The 21,150-nt window shown below is 45.3% G+C and overlaps 1 pseudogene; it reads right to left on the bottom strand.

Moving 5' to 3' along the window:
- Positions 1–14,347: 14,347 nt before the first annotated feature.
- LOC123186894 (uncharacterized) overlaps positions 14,348–21,150 on the bottom strand; it is a 34,607-nt pseudogene continuing 27,804 nt past the window's right edge.

Here is a 21,150-nt window from a genome sequence, read left to right as displayed (position 1 = left end):
GTACGGCCCCTCGGCAGTACTACTGTGTCGGGTTTTTGCTACTTCTGTTTCTTTGAGGAAGTGGGCACGGTTGTTCCCTCCCCCTGGCTAGGGGATTTCTGTCTTGCGGTAGTACCCCATGGAGGCGCGGTAGTACCGCGCTTGCGGAAGTACCGCCCTCAGTTCCTGCGCGTCAGTTTTGTCCTTACTGTCGCTGGGGTTGCGGCAGTACCACGGGCCAGTACGGTAGTACTGCATAGCCGTGCGGTAGTACCGATTGGTAGCAAGCAGTAGTACCGCGCGGCCCTGCGGTAGTACCACTGGCCAGGCGCGGTAGTACCGCTGGCGGCGGGCTGGTTGGTGGGTAACGGTTGGATCTTTGTCCTACACTATTTAAGGGGTCCCCTTCTTCCCCGTTGACTCACCTCTTCCAACCCTAAGCTCCATTACTGCTCTAAGCTCCATTTTTGCCCGATCTCACTCCCTAGCCAATCAAACTTGTTGATTTGTTCGGGAGTGGTTGAGAAGGCCTCGATCCACACTTCCACCAAGAGAAATTTGATTCCCCCCACTAATCCCTTGTGGATCTTGTTACTCTTGGGTGTTTGAGCATCCTAGATGGTTGAGGTCACCGCGAAGCCATAGTCCATTGTGGTGAAGCTTCATGGTGTCGTTGGGAGCCTCCAATTGAGGTTTGGAGATAGCCCCAACCTTGTTTATAAAGGTTCGGTCGCCGCCTCCAAGGGCACCAATAGTGGAACCACGGCATCTCGCATTGTGTGAGGGCGTGAGGAGAATACGGTGGCCCTAGTGGCTTCTTGGGGAGCATTGTGCCTCCACACCGCTTCAACGGAGACGTACTTCCTCTCAAAGGGAAGGAACTTCGGTAACACATCCTCGTCTCCACCGTCTCCACTCTTGGTTATCTCGTGCCTTTACTTGTGCAAGCTTATTTGTTTCATATTATTTGCTTGCTTGTGTTCCTATCCTTGTTGCATCATATAGGTTGCTCACCTAGTTGCATATCTAGACAACCTACTTTGATGCAAAGTTTAAATTGTTAAAGAAAAGCTAAAAATTGTTAGTTACCTATTCACCCCCCCCTCTAGTCAACCATATCGATCCTTTCACTTGTGCTACCAAACGATCCTTGTTGCGAATGATAATCCCATGGGCATCTTGTTTGTTCTTAAATATCCAATTGGTTCCAATGACATTGTGGTTTCCCATCGGTCTTGGCACCAATCTCCACACTTTGTTGCGCTCGAAGTTGTTGAGTTCTTCATGCATGGCATTGAGCCAATCCGGATCTTCGAGCGCCTCATAGACCTTGTGGGGTTCAACACAAGAAACAAACGCGTGATGCTCACAATAGTTTGCTAATTGTCTACGCATGCTTACCCCCTTTCTTAAGCTTCCAAGCACATTCGTCATGAGATGATCCTTGGTGGACAGCTTCGAAGCAACCTTGGCGGCATGACGCTCCAATTCCTCCTCGGGGGTGAGACGAGCAGTGGTCACTTGATCATCTTGAGCGTCGTCTTGAGCTTGTTCTTGTTCTTGAACTTGCTCGGAGGAGAGAACTTGACCTTGGGCATCACTTGATGTGTCAACACCGTCTTGAGCATGATCTTTCCCTTGGTCATGTTCTTTAAGATGAGGGCCTTCATGTTGTTCTTCGGAAGCATGTGGGCCTTGGGTTGGTGATGGCTCCACTTGAGTGGAGCATTGTCCTTCTCCTTCGGCCACAAGGGGTTCCTCAATGGGTAGGATAAAGCCAACACCCATTCTTCTTATGGCTTGAGGAGGAATTTCATCACCTACATCACAAGTGCCACTTTGCTCCACTTGGGAGCCGTTATTCTCATCAAACTCCATGTTACACGTCTCCTCAATAAGTCCCGTGGATTTATTGAGGACACGGTAAGCATGAGAGTTTGTAGCATAACCAACAAATATGCCCTCATAAGCTCTAGCCTCAAATTTAGACAACCGAACACCTTTCTTGAGAATGGAACACTTACACCCGAACACCCGAAAGTACTTGAGGTTGGGCTTGTTACCGGTGAGTATCTCATATGGAGTCTTGTTCAAGCCCTTGCGGAGGTAGAGCCGATTGGATGCATGACACGCGGTGTTGATGGCTTCGGCCCAAAAGTTGTACGGAGACTTGAACTCCGCCATCATGGTCCTTGCCGCATCCATCAACGTCCGGTTCTTCCTCTCCGCAACACCGTTTTGTTGAGGGGTGTAAGGTGCGGAATATTGATGCTTGATCCCCTCATCACTAAGAAACTCATCCAAGGTGTAGTTCTTGAACTCGGTGCCGTTGTCACTTCTTATTGTCAAGATCTTTGAATTGTGTTGACGTTGTGCTTCATTTGCAAAGTCAATGACGGTTTGTTGGGTCTCGCTCTTCCTCTTGAAGAAATACACCCAAGTGTATCTTGAGTAGTCATCCACAATCACCAAGCAATACTTCCTACCCCCAAGACTATCAGAGGATGGAGGCCCAAAGAGATCCATGTGAAGGAGCTCCAAAGGCCTCTTTGAGTAAATGATAGTCGTGGGAGGGTGAGCCTTCTCATGTAGCTTTCCTTCGATACAAGCACTGCAAGCACGATCTTTAGCTAAACTAACATTCGTTAGTCCATGGACATGGTCCCCCTTGAGAAGACTTTGCAAAGATCTCATATTGACATGGGCTAGACGGCAATGCCAAAGCCATCCCACATCAACTTTAGCCATTAGGCATGTCGCGGTCTTAGTGGGTCGCTCCGAAAAGTTAATCACATATAGACCGTTCTCGACATGCCCAACAAAGGCTACTTTAAGAGTCTTGCTCCACAAGAGGGCCACGGTATCGATATCAAAGAAAGTGGCAAAGCCCATGATTGCAAGTTGATGAACGAAAAGTAAATTGTATGCAAGGGACTCAACAAGCATGACCTTCTCGATCGTGAGATCACGAGAGATGACCACCTTGCCAAGTCCCAATACCTTAGAGGATGAGGCGTCACCCCACTCGACATTGGTGGGCATAGATGGAATCTTGTGCACGTCCACCACCAAGTCCTTGCTTCCAGTCATATGATTTGTAGCTCCGCTATCGAGTAACCATGATCCCCCACCGGAAGCAAACACCTACAAGAGATTAATGCTTGGTTTTAGGTACCCATTTTGTAATGGATCCTTTGATGTTAGTAACAAGGGTCTTTGGAACCCAAATAGACCATTCAATGTATTCATGAGGAGAACCAACGAATTTGGCATAGACATGCCCATCACTAGCACGACATAACACATAAGAAGGATTAAAGTCGCCGACTTTGATGCGAGGAGTGGCATTCCCCTTTTTGACAACGCCACCCTTCGCATTGTTCTTCTTCTTCTCCTCGGAGGCACTCTCTCCCTCCTTCACAAAGGTTTGCATGAGAGGAGGAGGTCGTTTGGTCTTGTCATTCTTCTTCGTCTTCTTGGACTCGGGCACAAACCCAACCCCTTCCTTGGCCACAACTCCATTTTGGTTGATCAAGAGGTCGTTGAGGTTCTTCTTGCCTTGTATGCAAGTCGCAAGACCTCTCTCAAGTTGCCCCTTTAGCTTAGCGTTCTCCTCAACAAGATGCACATGCTCACAACACGGGTTAGTAGCATTTGCATTATCAATTCACATCATATGAGGAAAGGTGGCTTTTTCCTTAGTTAGCTTTACTTGAAGTTGATCATGAGACTCTTTGAGGCTAGCATGAGCACCCTTCAAGACCTTGTGAGCCTTGTCAAGTAGATCAAGCTCCTCTTTGAGTCTAGTAAGATCAACCTCAAGTTCGACCTTCTCGGAGTTTAGCACATGAGAAACAATGAGGACATGATCATAATCTTTCTTTAACTTAGCATGATCAACGTTGTGTGACTCCTCAAGAGCCAAACGAAGACCACGCTCTTCCTCAAGAGCATTGGAAAGATCTGAAATCTCATCAGCATAGTCATGACTATGCCCTTCCATCTTAGTGATGGTATCTTCGTGAGCCTCAATCATGGCGTTGGCTTCACCAAGTTGTCCCAAGAGAGCAACAAAGTGCTTCTTGGATTTTCCCTTAAGTTGCCCATAAAGGCCTCAAACTCATTTGCCTCCACATTAGCTCCCTCAAGTTCATTAATGCTATCCGTCGGAGAAGGATGATTAATGATGGTAGTTTTGATGTTGGGGGTTACCTTGTTGGTGGATTTAGCCATGAGGCACTTGGTGGTGATGCTCTCATTGGGTGAGTCGAAGAGAGACACCCGTGGAGTCGTCGCAATGGCAACGGAGGCCATGGCAACCGACTCATCACCTTCATCATCGTCATCATCCTCATTGTACTCTTCTTGTACCACTAATGCCTTGGGAGGAGTCTTCTTGGTGAAGTTGCTCTTGTTGGGGAACGACTTGGCCTTGTCCTTTCGGATGAGCTTGCCACCATTGTCTTTCCTCTTCTCATACGGGCACTCTGCAACAAAATGACTCACGATGCCACAATTGTAGCAAGTCCTTACATGTTGCTTGCTCTTCGTGCCACTTGAGTTGTTTTTGCTAAATTTGGCCTCGAGTTTTTCTTGCTCAAAAATTGCCTTGAAGGGAGTGCCATGTGTTCATGATATGCATACTTTGTATCTTCGGGGTTGCTCTCCTCTTCTTCTTCTTCAACGGTGAGCTTGGCCTTCAATGCAAGGTTGGGCTTCTTTGCCCTTTGAGAACGAAGCACCGCATTGTTGGCGGTTTTGTCTAAAATGTTCATGGCCACAAACTCATCCAACACTTCGCTTGAGGTCAAAGTGTGGAATTCCGGTCTTTGACGAATGACGAAGGACATGGCCTTGTGGTAGGGCATCATTGCCTTGAGGAATTTGCGCTTGATCCAATTGTCATCTGTGTCCTTGCTCCCGTGATCTCGTAGTGAGACCGCGAGTTTGGTTACTCTCCGATAAATCTCATGAGGTTCTTCATCTTCTTTCATTGCAAACTCATCGGCCTCATCTTGCACCACTTCATAATTGGAGCGTTGAATGCTTGCACTTCCCTGGTAGAGAGAGACAACACAATGACATGCGTCTTTGGCCAAGGCGAAGGGCCGAAGATGAGGTAGGTCTTCGGGTGGGATTGCATCTTGAATGATGAAGAGAGCATTCTCATTGAATTGATTATCTGCGGCTTCTCGAGGAGTGAAGTTGCTTGGATCATGCGGATAGGAACCTTCTTCAATGATTCTCCAAAGGTTGGTGTTCACATGATTTAAATGACGTTTAAAGCGGTAAACCCAAGAATCAAAGTCCTCATTTTTCACAATCTTAGGGGGAGGATCGGCATGATTCAAATGAGTGGAAGGAACCGGTCCACCATAAACAAGTGGTGGTTCCACATGAGCAAAGATGTCGGTGCCATTTTTACCACTAGAAGAAGGAGCCTTTTCACTACTAGCTTCCCCCTTATCAGAGATAGCATCCGTCACCTTGTCGGTGGGATCACCCACTTTCAACGGTGCGGTGGATAGTTTAAGCCCCTCAAGGAATTTAGTAAACATGCTTTCAACCTCGGTCGTCATGGAGGTTTTCAATGTCTCCAAGGCCACATTGAACTCCTCATGAGAGACCGAGGTTCCCCCATCGCCCGGACGAGGTCGGATTCACACCGGAGTGTTTCTCCACACCGTCTACGGTATCAACCATACTCTTCGGGCGGTAAAGTCCTTAATAAAGAGACGAGGCTCTGATATCAATTGAAAGGATCGATATTGTTGACTAGAAGGGGGGTGAATAGGCAACTAACAATTTTTAGCTTTTCTTTAACAATTTAAACTTTGCATCAAAGTAGGTTGTCTAGATATGCAACTAGGTGAGCAACCTATATGATGCAACAAGGATAGTAACACAAGCAAGCAAGTGATATGATACAAATAAGCTTGCACAAGTAAAGGCACGAGATAATCAAGAGTGGAGACGGTGGAGACGAGGATGTGTTGCCGAAGTTCCTTCCCTTTGAGAGGAAGTACGTCTCCGTTGGAGCGGTGTGGAGGCACAATGCTCCCCAATAAGCCACTAGGGCCACCATATTCTCCTCACGCCCTCACACAATGCGAGATGTCGTGATTCCACTATTGGTGCCCTTGAAGGCGGCGACCGAACCTTTACAAACAAGGTTGGGGCTCTCTCCACAACTTAATTGGAGGCTCCCAATGAAACCACGAAGATTCACCACAATGGAATATGGCTCCGAGGTGACCTCAACCGTCTAGGGTGCTCAAACACCCAAGAGTAACAAAATCCACACAAGAAAGTATGGGGGAAGCAAATATCCTTTGGCGAAAGTGTAGATCTAGGTCTCCTCCTTCAATCCCTAGCAAATCAACAAGTTTGAGTGGCTAGAGAGAGAGATCGGGCAAGAGAGCTTGAAGTGCATTAATGGTGGAGTGGGAGAGGTCAAAGGTGAGAGTGGTAGGTGGGAGAAGCTCCCTTATATAGCAACCCTAGATTCCAATCGTTACTGCGTTTTTTGCACTGCAGCGGTACAACCGGTCCTCGTCCCGGAACAACCAGGACTCACGGTGTATCTGCAGAACCCTACCGAGTGGTACAACCGGACCTGCGGGCGGTAGTACTGGCTAAGAAAAAATAACCGGACTAACCGCCTAGCCACCGCACAACCACCGCATCAAAACAGGAGCTTGACCGGTACTTGGGCGGTGCCTGGCCGGAACAACCGCATGGCCTTGAGCTCTTGGGCGGCTAAGTTCCGAGCGGAAGAACCGCTCGGACCACCGATGGTACCGGTCATCGAGGAACGACCGGACCAACCGGGCCACTACCGCCCAAGAACCGCATCAAAACAGAAGCGCGAGCGGTACTTGAGCGGTGCATGGACGGAACCACCGCCCCAGCTTTTGCAGAGCATGGTGACGGTACCACCGTCCGGAGGCAGCGGTACAACTGCTCGAGCAAAGCTGGAGAGCGACAAGACCCAGCGGTACAACCGCTCCAGAGAGCGGTACAACTGCTGGGCAGAACAGTGAGCATGAATAGATAGGGGAAGAGACAAGGAAAACTCTCTCTCTCTCTCTCACCTGAGGAAGACAAAGGAGGGGTGAAGAAGGTGTATGTGAAAAGATTCCCCCAGTCCTTACTAATGAGGATTCCCTCTTGATAGTACGGGTTCCCTACGACCAAAGAGATAAAAGCATAGGGGACTCCATCTTCGATCTTTTCCTACAAGAGAGAATAGCTTTCCGATGTGAGCCTAAGCGTCAAGAACCTGAAACATTTAACACAGGATTAGTCCAACAAAGGATTGTCATCATCATCCAAAACATAAAGTAGGGAAATGCCCTTTCAGCATCGACTTGTGACGCATGGCCTGTGTGGCCAGTCATAGCACATGGCGTAACACATGTGCCGGCAGGGTGATCGACCAGTGCACGAGTGAGAATAAAATGCGCATAAACCTGATCCCACCAAATTTGGAAACCGAGGATAATGGTTGGGTGTTATAGATGATGGATAACAAAACTGATTTAAGACCTAAACTTAGGTTCTAACTAAATTTCTTGGTCCGATGAGCACTAGAATCCACCTGATAGATACATTGTCACCAAAAGGTTGTGCCGAACAAAATAGTTCTTTATGGGCAAATATAAGTGACATTTTTTCCAATCCGACGGTCAGATACTCCAGCAGATTATCTGGGAGTACCACCTCAAAGAAACTAGTTAGTTCCTATCATTGATTTAGGGATAAAACTGTAATCATAATGGCAAGTAAATTATGACCCATGGAGCCAATCGGCTGGATCTTTACTGCTAGGCAGGAGTGCTACCCGAAATGTTGAATGAGCGACGAGCTTCATGCAAGGCCGAATTAAAAAAAACATTTTTTTACAAGGAGAATATATTAATATCAAAGAGATATCAATTATATTCAGCCTATGCAACAACGTAATGTTATAAAGGCATTACGGATGCACACACCCAAAAGATAAAAAGAAAAAGAAGAAAAAAAATCATGCGGTGATCAATTCGTTGTAGCAGTAGCATGCACCACCACGTAGACAACATCCGAAGTCCAAAACTCTTCAAAAGCGATGCCTCTAAGAAGGAAACAGTGCACAAGCATTGTCGTCGCCCGATTCTAAATCTTAGATTTTCACCTTGGAGAAGATCTGCGCTCTCAAAACAATGTTTTCAACAAGGTCACTGTCAGGCACAACCAATTAAGACTAGTCCTTGGGTTCTCACCCTGAAAGCTAAAACTCTATGCTCCGCCCGTGTTGCTACCCGCACTTATCGATGCCGCTGCTACCAGTCACGAATCACCAAGCAAAGTCCCCGTCGCCACGAAGACTCGATCCACTATTACAAGGCCTCAAACCTTAGCCGCCATGACATTTTCCGCCATTGTCTTTACTATGAAAATCGAAATGCCGACGTGTCCCATAATATTAACATATATCGAAGCTTCACGTCAGACCCTTTTAAAGCCACTCGGTCTGAAATAGAGACACACACGACCGAATTCCATCCAGTCCAGCAATCTACAAGCGTGAAGCAGCCAATGAAGATCTCCGACGGAGCATTCTAGAACTCGTCAACGTCCAGATTCATAAGGGACGGCAACTGACAGAACACCATCTTATAGCAAAAAGAACCCGAGGACCCGCGTATAGGCCTTCCGGCTACATCCCGCAACGTCGCCGGTTCGCGCTTGTCTCCTTAACAACGGCATGCATGGCACGAAGATCCAGTCGTAGTGGACGGATCCCAGACCGATCTAGATGCAACTGCCGTCAGATCTGACGGACTGGCCGGCCATACAGGGGCAGCCCGATCTGGCCGAGGCACACCGGCGGGAGCCCACTGGGACCGAAGGCCAGCAGCCGAGGAGGCACAGGACTAGCACCAACAGGAAACACCCGATCCGTTGGAGCGCCGCCACGAGGGCTGCGGGTCAGATGCAAACCAGGATGCACAAAAAGCATAGGGGCTCGGGAGGTTCTGCGGGCAGCAGGAACGAGCAGAGAGATAGCCGCGCCAGGAAGCGCCACCCCGCCGCCACCGCGGGCCAGCCAGGCGGCCGCCGCCGGCAGCGGTGAGGGGGAGGAGCGCCGGAGGAGGCTCCCTGTGGCGGCGGCTGGGAGTCGCCCCGTGAGTGGCTACAGCGACCCACGAGGTTCGTTGATTTTGGTTAAAAAAGCATTTTTTTGCAAAAAATATACGTATACCTAGAGACATAATGTACGTGTAATTTTTTTCCAAATAAATTGCTAGACGAAATACGTGGAAAGGAGAGCTACACACAAAAAACAAATTTGTGGCTTTTCAACACATGGACTATTCATTCTCAAAGTCCATGATTATGTTTTTGTTTGCACAGCTCGCATTTTACAATATTTCATTCTGAAATTTTACAGATATATATTACATCCATGCAATATGTATATTTGTTTTCAGAATTTTTCACAACTGAAAAGTTTGAGTTTTGAATTTTGAAAACTTTGGCCCCCATGAAGCTTGGCCTCTAAAACGTCTTACTCGGAGTCATGCGCATTACTCTTGGTAGTGCATGTCACAAGTACCTGTGTTGCATGTGTGTACACAAATAAAGCCATAACCTGGCAGAAATTTCATCCAAAGCTTGTTTTGTTAATAGAAAAATTCTAACAATAGGAAATTTCTTATAAAAGCAATCACACTTTGTTTGGTTCAAAGAAATGGAGCCAGGAAAAAGTGAAGGGATACTTTGTTTGATCTCATTTTCGAAGAGAAAAACGTGAGGATTTTAGAACCAATTGTACCTCTACTATAACTCATACACACGAGGCATGAGACGGGAGTCTCTAGTAGCATAATAACATCTTAAGTATTTATTTTTGGTTTGACTTTGATTTGGATGTGTTTCATAAAATTTATAAGTATGTTTTTCTACTCTCGTGAACCAAACACGCAAGATTCTTGCTCCCCTATCCTTTCTTTTGCACATGCATTTCTATCATATTCCTTTCTTTTTAGATTCCAATGAAACCAAAGATTCCCTTGAAACTAGCTTAAAACATGGCGTCATTTAGTTCTTGTTTTAAAATATGGCACCGGGTTATATTAATTTGAACTAAGAAAAAGTGGGACATATGCATGAATCATTCGATCCAGAGACAACCTGCACGACAAAATCTTCATGTTCTCTTAAATACCAAACGGTCAAAAAAATCTTATTGAGCAAAGTTTATGTGAGAGTGGTTTTCGAAGGAACACTCTTTGGTGCGTCTGATCTTGCATGTGAATATCAAAGCAATGACACATAGCAATCCCCATGGGTACACCACTCGCTCCCATGCACCCTCTCAAGAGAAAGATGCAAATGTTTCCTCCCATACACCATCCAGAGAGAATGACAGCCTGTGTGTAGCATGGAACTCCCGTATGATGTAGCATGGCAATTACTTGAAGTATGTACGCAACTTCTCTATGTAGCAGGACTATTCGTCTGCTCCAGCATGGCGACTCCTGGACATGTGAGAAACTTCCTCTTTTTTAGTCTGGCAATTCTTTTTGTTGCAGATTCCTAGACATGTGGGAAACTTCCTCCTTTTCTTAGTCTAGCAATTCTTTTTGTTGCAGTATGGCAAATCCTTGGAACGCATGGCAATTTTCTCTGCTATAGTATGACATTTTTTTCTTCTATAGCATAACAATTATTTCTTCTTAGCCTAGCAAATATCTCTATTACAACAATGTCAATTTCTGAAAAATTCTTTAGGAGTGTTTTTTTTTTACTTTTTAGGAACACTCACTAATGGCGACGTTTGCTCAAATGAGCCTCCCAAAGCAAACGGTCATCCGCACTGCATTCCTGGGATGTTTCTCGTCTTTTGTCGAGTGTCTTTGTTCTACATGAATCCATACCATATATAACCTATCATGTAGGTGTAAACTTTTTCTTAATACTCAAATCTACAATTTAATCTAGTCGCATCAATCAAGCATACAAGACGGAAGGAATTTCCACGTTCTCGCCTTGTTAGAGTAACAAAAACAATGATGTACGTTGCCAAAACTAAAGAGATCAAATCTGAACAGCAACAACAAACCAAAGAAATCAAATGCAACTTTGTGGCCACACCATGGTGATGATTTGTTTTGTAGATGCCTACTCAAACTACATTGACAACAAGTTAAACCATGTGGTGTTTGAGTCTATCGACAAGAGCCCAAGTTAAACCATGTGGTGTTTGAGTCTATCGACAAGAGCCCAAGTTAAACCATGGGGTGTTTGAGTCTATCGACAAGAGCCCGTAAAAGTGAACTGTAACTTTTTCCTTTTCTTTCAGGGTCTTTCTCGTTGGAACGTCTTGCACTGCTAAATTAACACGTACTACAATTAAATTTGTGTTTTTATATTATATCATTTTCCTAAGACATACCAGTCATGTTGGCCATGCTGATGTATCCATGCTATCGCGGTTGTCAATTACTCTGTGAGCACGCCATAGAAAAGTAAGAAAGTACTCCACAAAAGCAAGCATGGCTAGCTAGGTGCAGATAATTAAGTGGGTAAGTGCATCTCTAACGGATTCTCATGACCTTTAGCTATGAACCCTGAAAAAATACTACTCTCTCTGTCTAGGTGCATTAGAGAAAGTACAATAGTGGACTTATAGCCCGCCTACATTGCACTTTTGTTTATGTGGAGGAGAGAGACATGAAAAAATGGTGGAAGTGAGATCTCATGCAAAAGCCAAGCTATATGCATGTTCCTAGGCAAAAGTAATAAATACAATGAAAGAGAAAGAGAGAAGATAATAAAAGTAGTAGTCTAATAGCCAACCTTACAACTAAACTTATTGTATGACTATACATATTGTCTTTAGATGACATGGCAGCTTCATATAGCCAGAAGTTGGCTATACTATTAACCATGCCCTTAAAAGCAATAAACTCGGTCTCCTATGAGCCCTCACAACAATTTTTGCGTCTTCAGCTGTCTGATGCACTTTTGAGTGCTCCAAGGATAATAGTAGAGCCAGCGATGGGCTATATAAAACTACCATGGCATTAAAAGGTAACTTATTAATTACTCGATCGTATAGTAAGGTTGGCTATTACTTTAGTACACCTTTTCACCTTTTCTATCTCTCTCTTTCCCCTCGTCCAATGCTTTTACCTAGGTGCACGCGTGGAGACTGGTTCTTGCCTGAGAATTTTCTCCTTCTCTTTTCTCTTGTCTCTCTCCTTCACATGGAAAAAGTGTCATATAAGTGGGCTTATGGCCTACTATTAGAGCATGACTAATAATATGGTAATTTGTTGGCTATATGCAGCTGACATGTTATATAGAGTTATTATCTATAGTCACTTGTATAGTAACGTAGGCTATATGGTTGACTATTGGACTAGTAGATTTTTGAACCTTCTGTTTCTTTTTCTTCGTATATATTGCATTTTCCTAGGATCACTCATAGATCTGGGCTCTTGCATGAGAGTCCACTTCCAACAATTTTCTCATGCCTCTCTTCTCAAGCGGGCTATAAGCACCTTATTACACTTGCTCTAAGAGCATGGTTAATAGTAGAGCCAGGTGTTGGCTATATCTTGTTGTCAAGTCATCTATAGGCATCCTAATAGCCAACATGTATAGCAGTTAGTTACAAAAAATATTACTTTGTTAATACATGGTACATCTCACACTCTCACAATGTTTCTTGGAGCTCGTACTATAACTAACTCTTAATTTACAGTCGCTTCACTTTTGTCTCCTCTTCTATCTCATCTAACTCAGTAAAAAATAATATTTTAATCCTTATAACCATTTTACATCATCCTATTACACTTCCTATAAGGATGGGCATCATGACCTAGGTGAAAACAAGCTTGCACGGGTGGTATAATTAATTTCCTAGTAACCAAATGAGCACCTCCACTAGTGCATTCTTTCTTTACCTTTATTTACCACTAAAATTGATGGGGAGGGGGTTGTGGGTTTTATTGGCTATTTTTCATGGGTGAAATAATTTGCTTGTGGGAGTGAGGTGCATGAGATGCATGGTGACTTCTACGCTTGGATTACTAATTTTTGTTGGGCTTCATATGCACCTAAGCGAACATAGTAACTTTGTTTTGATGATGTATTCACTACTACAGCCAGGATATCTGTGTCTTCATACGCTTTGCATAGGGTCCACGTGAACAAGACAGATGATCATTAGAGCATTAAGGTGACTGTGAGTGCGTAGAGAATGACAACGGAACTTCGAATAAAGATTTTAGGACACTAAAGCCATCACAATAACGTATGAAGACATGGACGAAACATAAAAAATTACATATCATATTTTCATTCATAGCTTTTCATGGGTGTTGCATCGTCTTACTTCTCCACTAGGTCCATGTAAATTCGTAATAGAAGACAATAGGCAGTTTTTACAATCTATACTAGTGGATGAAACCGACCTATGACATCTTTACGCAGATTTTATTTAGTTAAGAGTTTTTCTCAGCTGCAGTTTCACGTACTTCGTTTATGTCCAACGACCAGGTCAAGATCGTTTACTGAACCCGAAATTTCATCAATAGTTCATCCTTATTCGTAATGTTTAGATTTCATATCATGGTTCTTGTTTGTTATTGATTGTTTGTGGAAATTAGACCCTTGCAATCAGTTTGATCGTGTTTCGTCTGGTCAGTAACAACTTTATACTTGGTTTAGCAATTGTATAGGTGCAACATCGTCGCTCGTTGTAGTTGGATCATCAATGTCGACTCTACTCAAATTAACGTGTATTTCTCATCGACAGATTGGACACCTTAGTGCTAACAATATTAATGGTGTCATGCACACCATATGGAGAGCACGTAATACCAATGATGGCCAATGTGTGTTCCCGACCAACATGGCATACAAAAATATGGGATAACTCACAATTTTTTATTGACCTAATAACACATACGGACTTCACATGTGTGTGCATCAATATAGTGCTTATTAAATTGCACAATAATAATCATCACCCACAAGATGACTAAAGATTTTACTCAAAGTTAAATTTAGCAAGCTTAGTTTAATTTGGTTAGATTTGGTTTAATCAACAATACTGTATGCTAGCTTTGATTAGGTTTGACAGTTGGCAGAAATGAGATTAGTGGTGGGGGATGAGTGAATGGACCACACCACCAATTGCAATCATTAGAACTAGGAAACTGGAAATAGAAACTGAACATTCATACTTCGCCTAAAGGCTATAGCTATGCATAAATCAAGCTAATGACCGAAACCAGACTTATCATGCGCTCTATGTACATCATTTACTAAGAGAACCAATAGTCCATATCATTGTTTGTGTATAGCTGTCCATCTATTTATCATGTCGATCATAAAGAAGAGAAGATGTCGTCCATGCTGCTGCCAAAGTTGAACATGACGTCTGCGAGGTCTAGGGTCGAGTAATCCGTGTCTCTCGGTGCGGTGGACACGTTCATCTTCATGTTGGCGATGTTCCCCATGCCGGTGCCAGAGCCCGCTAAAATGCCTTGGAAGCTTGCGGCATCCAGCTAATGCCGAGCTTGACTGGCGTGGACAGCGCGGTGCGTCTGCTCAACTAGTTCCATGGGGAGGTCTCTAGTGGGGAGGTCAGAGCCTGTCGCGACGGTCGAAGAGTTGGCAGCAGAGATTGTAGTGCTAGCTGTGGGCAGGGTGAGTAGCGGGGTGGTGGAAGTGAGGCAGCTGTGGTCACCACAGTATGTGACCTCGTACATGAAGGGGTCGCCGTCCAAGCGTTGCACCTTCTTCTTTGCGTCACAACCGTAGTAGTTCTTATGAGTGCACCGGTAGTAGCTCCTGTTGATTACATTGAGCATGCAATTTGATCATAAAAAACAAAGATTGTCATGTAGTTATGCATGATACACATACTATGCTGGCATGAGTGTTGAGAATTGCATTCATGGATCTTAGAGTGTCTACTGCCAAAATATCTCTAGTCGTCCTCGAAACTATGTATTTCTATCTTACTCTGCAACTATGTATGATTAAAACCATGCACTACTTCGGACGTTGTCCTACATTAATTTGTATATGCATGCATGATGTAGGTTGTTGCTTAACTGAAAGTGTTGGTCTGCAATGAAAATCTTTTGTGTATAAGGCTACTTGTAATAAGGGGGTATCATGCCTTCATAGTGTATAGTATCATAGGTAATTATTTTAGATGACCTTATTTATGGTTTTGTATGACACATAGTAACATGTCATTTAATATGATACGTATCGTGATATGTTCTTCAGTTTTCTCTTTCTTCATTTAATAGCATGTCACCTCAACAAAAATATCTAGTTAACATGCATGATACTTGTTCTTTTTTGAAATGGCAAGATTCCTGCATTTATTAAGAAGAAAAGAGTTGCTTGTTCAATTAGGGGAAACTGAGAAAAAACAGATTACTCGGTTTATTAAGGAAAACGGCCAAAAACCATCACAACCGCTGAGCGGCACACATAAGATACCCCGTGTACACCCTAGAGACAGCACGCATGCATCATTGTGACCACTTCCTCTATAGACGTCGTCGACATCCTAAACCTAAGCAAACGACTCTGACTTGTTATGATACCCTCACTACAGGAGGTCTAATGCATGGTATGTACAAGGAGGATTGAGGAAGACTCCTCATGCATGCACGGTCATGCCTAACTAATTTTACGCTTACACATTGTAACAAGGCACACGCGAGAGCAATAAATGGGGATAAAAACTGTTACATATGCAGGCTACACCTATGGAATCCAACTTAGCGCTAAATTTTGCTATCAGGGGCGGAGAATATCAAACCAAAGGATGCCACATTATGTGGTGAGACAATTCCATACGAAATCTTTTTGTTAAGTTCAGTAACAATGGGTATTGTGGGGTGGTTGACAAGTGACTAGTCAGGGAGTGAATGTATCACTATTGCTGCCCTCGCAAGTGTTGCCACTTGGATGGGGAAAGCAAAAAAAGAGTGGAATGAATTGATATAATGAATGAGGCAATTAAGCACGCATACACCAAAAGTGATGAGTTAATGAAGTAATTTGATGTATTCATTACCTTGGATACCTAGAGCCGAGAATGTCTTTTTGGCCGTACTTGCGCCACGTGTACCCATCGTCTGGTGGCAGTTCGGTGTTCCCCGTCCGCTGTGTAGGTACCAACACCGTCTCCCTCTTCCCGCTTTCCCTCCTAAAAGAAACAAGAAAACACATCATTAGCTTAACTTATTAGGAAACACAAACAAATTATAACCATTTCTTGCACACTAGCTAGCTAGATGTTTCATAGATTAATTGGAAGTCCCAAGTCCTCTAAGTAATATATTTATCTCTGTGTTAAGAAAAAGGTGCATTAGTCTGCCTTTAAACCCTAGGGTGTATATTTTGGTCTCTTAAGCTTCCTAGAAATGGTGAGCTCTTGACCCTCCAGGATGGGTGTTTTATATGTAGGCCTTGTACATCATCAGCCAAGCAGTATTTTCACTATTTATCTTCTAGCTCACTAGAAATAGCAAGCTATTGGCACTCTGAGTTATGGATTCGATGTGAGCCATGTACGTTGTCAAAGCTAAATTCGGCAGAGCTCTTGGTAGGGGATCCTAAGCTAGGTGTCTTGGGACGATGGTAACAAGAACACAAGATTTACCCACGTTCAGGCTCTCTAAGAAGATAAAACTCTATGTCCTGCTTGCGTTCTATTGTGTTGAGGTGTGTACAAAGTACATGTAAAACTACTAGGAGATTCTATGATTTCTAATGTATGTAATGGGTGTTCTATCGACTAGCCAAGCCCTGGTTTATGTTAAATACCAAGGCCTATGATTACAAGAGTCCTAGTCCGCTATGTCGGTGGAGGAGAGTCCTCCACGGAAATAGAGACCTCATGTTGAATGTAAGTGCTTCCCAAGTCTCCTTCGTATAGCGCCATGGGCCTCCCAAAGGGCTCGGGTCGGAACTGACCTAGGGGTTCTCAGCTCGGCCCACCAGAAACCGACGTGGTGAGAGACCCCTGTCGTGGTTCTAACTCTGACAGTGATGTAGGGGGGTATGTATGGAGAGGCTAGATCTTAGCTATGGAGGAGTTGTAAGCACACGAGTATTACGAGTTCAGGCCCTTCTCGGAGGAAGTAACAGCCCTACGTCTCGGTGCCCGGAGGCGGTCGACTGAATTATGTGTGTATGAATAACAGGGGTGCCAACCCTTGATACCGAGGAGGGGGTAGATTATATAGAGTTCGCCAGGCCCCTCCAGCCCTCAGTAATGCAAGGTTTAAAGTACATTAAGACTGGGGGTTACTGGTAATGCCCCTAATAAAGTGCTAGGATGACCATAAAAGCTACTTAATGACCGACCGTTTGCGTGCAGGGTGACTTTAGATCTCCTGGCAGTCGATTGGTTGGAATTTGGTTGAGCGATTGCTTCGTGGTCGAGTGTCTTGAATCTGTCGAGTGGGATACCTCCAAGTCGATTGAAAGGTGACTTCTTCTAGGGATGTCCTTGGGTAGGGTACTTAGGACAGGTCCATGCCCCTATCCTAGGTACATAGCTTCATCATTAGCCCCCGAATGGATCGAGGTTCGAGTGGGGAAGGAGTTGGGGATCTTTCCGACTGGTTCTCATGTTATATGAACGTCTTGTTTTGGATCAATTGTCACGGATGACGTCGTCAACTTCTTTCAGTCGCCTTGATCCATTCTTGGCCTCTTGTCGAGTGAATTTCTTTACTTGTGAAGTTCTGAGTGATGGTGTGAAAGGGATCTTCTGTTTGACGAGTTGTTCTGCGGCCCGCGGATTTTGCGGGATTTGAATTTCGGGAAGCGCGCGGGACGGGGGCGGCCGCAGTAATCGGATGGGATAGGACGGAAGCTCCTCGATCCCCGCGCCACCTTTTTCGCCACGTACCGCGCGCGCGCCCGTTGCGGGATTTGACGAGATTGCCTGGGCCTACCAGTCAGCCACTCGGAAGCGACCTCTTATAAGCTGCCGGCTCGGGACCCCCGAATAGTGCGCCTTCACTTTTCCCCCTTCCTTCACAAGATCCTCCGCCACCTCTGCTCCCACCTTGGTGCCGTAGGTCTGTTCGAGCTTCACCGGCGACGATGGTGAAGGAGAAGACGTCGGCTCTGGAGCGCGCGAAGAAGGCGGCGGTGCAGGGGATGTTGGAAATATGCCCTAGAGGCAATAATAAAAGTATTATTATTATATTTCCTTGTTCATGATAATTGTCTTTTATTCATGCTATAACTGTATTATCCGGAAATCGTAATACACGTGTGAATACATAGACCACAATATGTCCCTAGTGAGCCTCTAGTTGACTAGCTCGTTGTGATCAACAGATAGTCATGGTTTCCTGGCTATGGACATTGGATGTCGTTGATAACGGGATCACATCATTAGGAGAATGATGTGATGGACAAGACCCAATCCTAAGACTAGCACAAAAGATCGTGTAGTTCATTTGCTAGAGCTTTGCCAATGTCAAGTATCTCTTCCTTTGACCATGAGATCGTGTAACTCCTGGATACCGTAGGAGTGCTTTGGGTGTATCAAACGTCACAACGTAACTGGGTGACTATAAAGGTGCACTACAGGTATCTCCGAAAGTATCTATTGTTTTATGCGGATCGAGACTGGGATTTGTCACTCTGTGTAAACGGAGAGGTATCTCTGGGCCCACTCGGTAGGACATCATCATATGCGCAATGTGACCAAGGAGTTGATCACGGGATGATGTGTTACGGAACGAGTAAAGTGACTTGCCGGTAACGAGATTGAACAAGGTATCGGTATACTGACGATCGAATCTCGGGCAAGTAAAATACCGCTAGACAAAGGGAATTGTATACGGGATCGATTGAGTCCTTGACATCGTGGTTCATCCGATGAGATCATCGTGGAACATGTGGGAGACAACATGGGTATCCAGATCCCGCTGTTGGTTATTGACCGGAGAACATCTCGGTCATGTCTGCATGTCTCCCGAACCCGTAGGGTCTACACACTTAAGGTTCGATGACGCTAGGGTTATAAAGGAAGCTTGTATGTGGTTACCGAATGTTGTTCGGAGTCTCGGATGAGATCCCGGACGTCACGAGGAGTTCCGGAATGGTCCGGAGGTAAAGATTTATATATAGGAAGTCCTATTTCGGCCATCGGGACAAGTTTCGGGGTCATCGGTATTGTACCGGGACCACCGGAAGGGTCCCGGGGGCCCACCGGGTGGGGCCACCTGCCCCGGGGGGCCACATGGGCTGTAGGGGGTGCGCCTTGGCCTACATGGGCCAAGGGCACCAGCCCCAAGAGGCCCATGCGCCTAGGGAACCCTAGAGGGAAGAGTCCTCAAAGGGGAAGGCACCTCCGAGGTGCCTTGGGGAGGATGGACTCCTCCCCCCCTTCTTGGCCGCACCCCAAAACCCATCTAGGGCTGGCCGCCGCCCCTAGGGGGTGGGAAAACCCTAAAGGGGGCGCAGCCCCCTTCCCCCCTATATATATTGAGGCATGGGGCTGCCCATAACACGCGATTTGATCTCTAGTTAGTGCAGCCCTGCCCCTCTCCCTCCTCCTCCTCTCCCATGGTGCTTGGCGAAGCCCTGCTGGATTGCCACGCTCCTCCATCACCACCACGCCGTTGTGCTGCTGTTGGATGGAGTCTTCCTCAACCTCTCCCTCTCTCCTTGCTGGATCAAGGCGTGGGAGACGTCACCGGGTTGTACGTGTGTTGAACGCGGAGGTGCCGTCCGTTCGGCACTTGATCATCGGTGATTTGAATCACGACGAGTACGACTCCATCAACCCCGTTCACTTGAACGCTTCCGCTTAGCGATCTACAAGGGTATGTAGATGCACTCTCCTTCTACTCGTAGCTGGTCTCTCCATAGATAGATCTTGGTGACGCGTAGGAAAATTTTGAATTTCTGCTACGTTCCCCAACAGTGGCATCATGAGCTAGGTCTATTGCGTAGATTCTTTGCACGAGTAGAACACAAAGTAGTTGTGGGCGTTGATGTTGTTCAATATGCTTACCGTTACTAGTCCAATCTTGTTTCGGCGGTATTGTGGGATGAAGCGGCCCGGACCGACCTTACACGTACTCTTACGTGAGACAGGTTCCACCGATTGACATGCACTTGATGCATAAGGTGGCTAGCGGGTGCCAGTCTCTCCCACTTTAGTCGGAACGGATTCGATGAAAAGGGTCCTTATGAAGGGTAAATAGCAATTGGCATATCACGTTGTGGTTTTGCGTAGGTAAGAAACGTTCTTGCTAGAAACCCATAGCAGCCACGTGAAACATGCAAACAACAATTAGAGGACGTCTAACTTGTTTTTGCAGGGTATGCTTTGTGATGTGATATGGCCAAAAGGATGTGATGAATGATATATGTGATGTATGAGATTGATCATGTTCTTGTAATAGGATTCACGACTTGCATGTCGATGAGTATGACAACCGGCAGGAGCCATAGGAGTTGTCTTTATTTATTGTATGACCTGCGTGTCATTGAAGAACGCCATGTAAACTACTTTACTTTATTGCTAAACGCGTTAGTCATAGAAGTAGAAGTAGTCGTTGGCGTGACAACTTCATGAAGACACGATGATGGAGATCATGATGATGGAGATCATGGTGTCATGCCGGTGACAAGATGATCATGGAGCCCCGAAGATGAAGATCAAAGGAGCTATATGATATTGGCCATATCATGTCACTACTCTATTTGATTGCATGTGATGTTTATCATGTTTATGCATCTTGTTTACTTAGGACGACGGTAGTAAATAAGATGATCCCTTACAAAATTTCAAGAAGTGTTCTCCCCTAACTATGCACCGTTGCTACAGTTCGTCGCTTCTAAGCACCACGTGATGATCGGGTGTGATGGATTCTTACGTTCACATACAACGGGTGTAAGACAGTTTTACACAGCGAAAACACTTAGGGTTAACTTGACGAGCCTAGCATGTGCAGACATGGCCTCGGAACACGGAGACCGAAAGGTCGAGCATGAGTCGTATAGAAGATACGATCAACATGAAGATGTTCACCGATGATGACTAGTCCGTCTCACGTGATGATCGGACACGGCCTAGTTTGACTCGGATCATGTGATCACTTAGATGACCAG

Source organism: Triticum aestivum, chromosome 1A, assembly GCF_018294505.1.
Source record: "Triticum aestivum cultivar Chinese Spring chromosome 1A, IWGSC CS RefSeq v2.1, whole genome shotgun sequence".
Taxonomy (NCBI): Eukaryota; Viridiplantae; Streptophyta; class Magnoliopsida; order Poales; family Poaceae; genus Triticum; species Triticum aestivum.
Note: the sequence above shows the minus strand (reverse complement) of the source record. Positions and strands in the feature narration are given on the sequence as shown.